This window comes from Acomys russatus, chromosome 2 (genome assembly GCF_903995435.1).
Source record: "Acomys russatus chromosome 2, mAcoRus1.1, whole genome shotgun sequence".
Taxonomy (NCBI): domain Eukaryota; kingdom Metazoa; phylum Chordata; class Mammalia; order Rodentia; family Muridae; genus Acomys; species Acomys russatus.
In genome coordinates, this window is record NC_067138.1 from 64859568 (window position 1) to 64862968 (window position 3401).

The 3401-nt window shown below is 43.3% G+C and overlaps 1 pseudogene; it reads right to left on the reverse strand.

Annotated features, from left to right (window-relative positions):
* Nucleotides 1-2193: 2193 nt before the first annotated feature.
* LOC127198411 (60S ribosomal protein L18-like) lies at nucleotides 2194-2768 on the reverse strand (annotated as a pseudogene).
* Between the last annotated feature and the right edge of the window lie 633 nt (nucleotides 2769-3401).

A 3401-nucleotide genomic window follows, 5' to 3' on the forward strand; every position in this document is an offset into this window, starting at 1 on the left:
TTTCCTCTAACTATTGCACTGAGATGCTCACAGGCCAGAAGAGATCCAGGCATCAATGCTAACCTGAGAACATCAGAGTCCAGAGGAATTTCTGGAGCAGATGGTCTGGGCAACAGTGATCAGGTCCCGGTTTGGCCACTATTCCTGGTTGCTGGCCAGTGGCTGCCCAGGAGGAATGACATCAGCGGCAGCAGCATCTTCCTGATATTTGGCTAGTTCTTAGTTATAGGTCTATTGTGGTCTACCTGTTGGTATTACCTCTGATAAATTGGTGTGTTCAAATCTTAGCTCCAGGGACTGAGGAGATGGCTCTATAGGTAAAACATTTGCCATTCAAGTGTGAAGATCTGGATCCAAATCCGTGCACCTCAAAATCTGCTTTCAGTTGCACACATATCTGCAATATCAGCACTCCTGTGGTGAGATGGGAGATGAAGATGGAGAACTCTCAGGAGTCTTGTGGGTCAACTAGCCTGGGATTTAGAGGCAAAAAACAGACCCTATCTCAAATAAGAAGATGAGAACCAACATCCAAGAGTGTCATCTAGCCTTCACACGTACATCATGGCACCTACACGCATGCATATGAATGCCGGTATGCACACAAGCACACATACTGTACACACACAGACAGGCACACATTCCATTTAAAAAGTAGAAAGAAAGAAACTTATAGCTTCTAGTGTGATGGCATTAGGAGACTTTGGCTTTTGGTGGGGCTGACACATTTATGAGACCTTACCCTCCTGAGTGAGATCAATGCCCTGGAGATTAGGGTCCACCAGAACTTATCTTCTTTCTACCAGGTGAGATCACAGGGAGAAAGGACCATCGATGATTCAAGAACTTGATCCTCAAAAAAAAAACCAAAAACACCCAAATTCATTAGGACCTTGACCGAGAACATACTGACCTCCATCTGACTTCCTGTTACCTAGAAATAGTAGCATGGGTAGGTTCAGGCAGGGTCCAGGGATGTCAAGAGATCACATCCCCAAAGCTTCTCACTCCTTGAAGTTCTCCGAGCTCTCTGATGCTCCTGTGCATCTCCTAGACTCACATTTGGATTAGACTGTCTGCTGACTCTTGCTCCCTGATCTGTGTGCTTGATACTGTCTCCTTTTTGATGTGGAGCCCCTAATTCTGCTCTCTCCATAGACACCACTACAAATAGAGTTTTGGGCTCTTAAGAGCACTTCCTGCTTTTAGTATTCTTGTTGCGGCTATATGGTGCCTTGTCCTCTTAGCCACCGACAGCCTTAGAGATCTTAAAATAGTGATCTTGTGACAGTGCTGTAGGAGAAGGGCACTGTCACCCATTAGACAGAATTAGAGCTGGCCCTATCATTTATTAATTATGCCAGTTAGTAAGCCTCAGTCAATCTTAACTTCTGTCTAGTAGAATGAATATCCACCATTTAAGATCATGATACAGACTAGATGGGAACTGGATGTGTGATTTCCAAACACAACAACTGTAACACAGCAAATCCTTGCTGTGGGTTTTTCTTTCCTTCCTTTTTGCTAGTATTTTGTCCTTTCCAAGCTATTACGTCCACTCTCCTTTACAAGTACATTCCTTTTTATAATATTCCAATAAGACCACAGTCTATAATAATTTATACAGATTACTTGCAAAGGAGGATGCCATGTTCACACCGCATTGTGGTCATATGAGCACCCTGAAATAAATGATAATTATTCACTAAATCCACATTTTATAATGCTCATTAAACCTTTTAAACATCCAAGCCTCCTATGGTGGCCGTTCCTATGCTGGTCCTTCTGCCCAGATTCCTCTTCCTCTCACCCTTCTGCTGGCTCTGCCTTTCCATTCTCAGTGACTTCCCTAGCTAAGCCTTCTCTTACAACTCCATCTAAACTAAGTCTCTATTATCTGTCTCCTTATTCTCTGTTCTTTTCCCTACTGGAACTTACCGTACTTTAAAAAGTGACTTCCTATTCCCATGGTTACAACCGTTTAATGTCTACTCTCTCAAAAGACATGAAACTCCAAAAGGGCAGAAAGCATACCGCATCTAGAGCAGACAGAAAGCAGGAGATGGCTCAGTACCTGCTGGATGAACATGTGATCTATCTCTCTGCATGTGAACCAAGATTACACACTTGGCTTTTGGCAAGTTCACAGCAGGGAGATCCATATTCAGTTCACCATCATTGAGGTTGTTGTTTTCAACATGAAAAAAATTTTTTAAGAAAAGTAAGATCCAGGGTTAGTTTTTGTAGCCATAGCTGTTTCCTTCTGCTTCTGGCATGCTCCAACTTCTGGCATTTAGAATGGATATAGGGTTTGGAGTGGCTCTGTGAGGTTTCTGGGCCCTTTTGAGAACCAGACAGGAGCACGACACCACCACACTTGGTAAACTCCAGGGCTAGCTAGACAAAGGTGGTGATCATACCCCTAAGCCTCGAAGATGTGACATCATTCCTGCTGCTACCTGCTGTGTGCACCTTCAGCTTAGGCACTTCCAAATTCCTCACATCATCTGTGACCTTTTCCACAAGCACAGCTGTTTAGTTCTTTTGGCCAGGGAAGCTTCATCTTTTGGATCATCCAAGATAGGGACAGAGGTGGCCAGTTAGTATGATTCATAAGTTACCTTTTTAGCACAACCTGATTGAGGGTAGAGTTGTTTTGTCTGGCCAGAAACCAGTATAGTTTTGACTAGCCTCAGGTAGCTGCCCCGGAACTTGTGCGACTTGTGCCAAAGCTTTTCGTGCTTGTTGTGACAAATGTCAACATACATGATGGCACCTCCTGCTCAGCCAGATCCAGCAAAGCTCACCGTCATTCTTAAGGGTTTCTTTTCCATGCCTGCTGCAAGTCTGTTGCATGATTTATCTAAGAACGCATGGATGCACATATGCACGTGCATGCATGTTTCACACAAACAGAAATATTACTTGGATAAACAATGAGTTTTTAAGTCATGAAAGAGAGATGGTATGTATAAGAAAAAAGGATGATATTGGCAGAGAGCCCTGAATAAAATCATGGAATACTTGACTATCACCATGAAACACTGGATAATATCTCATGTGTGATGTACTAAAAGCATTATTCATTAAAGATCAGGCAACCAGAATCAAAGCAAAGAAACCATAGGGAATATCCCAAAGCCACCGTCAACAAGTATGCTTGAGCACTGGGAAAAAAGGATTTAAAAATACAGAGGATTGGGGAAATAGAATGAGAGAGTACTGGGTGACACAACTGGAATTGGGATCATTTCTAGGGTCACCTAGAAGCCCAGTGCAATGGAAACTCCCAGGAATCTACAAAGATGACTTCAGCCAATGGCCTGAATGACCATCTTCTGTAACCAGGCAAGGCTTCCAGTGAGGTTCTGTGACACCAACCCAGCACAAACCTTCAACCT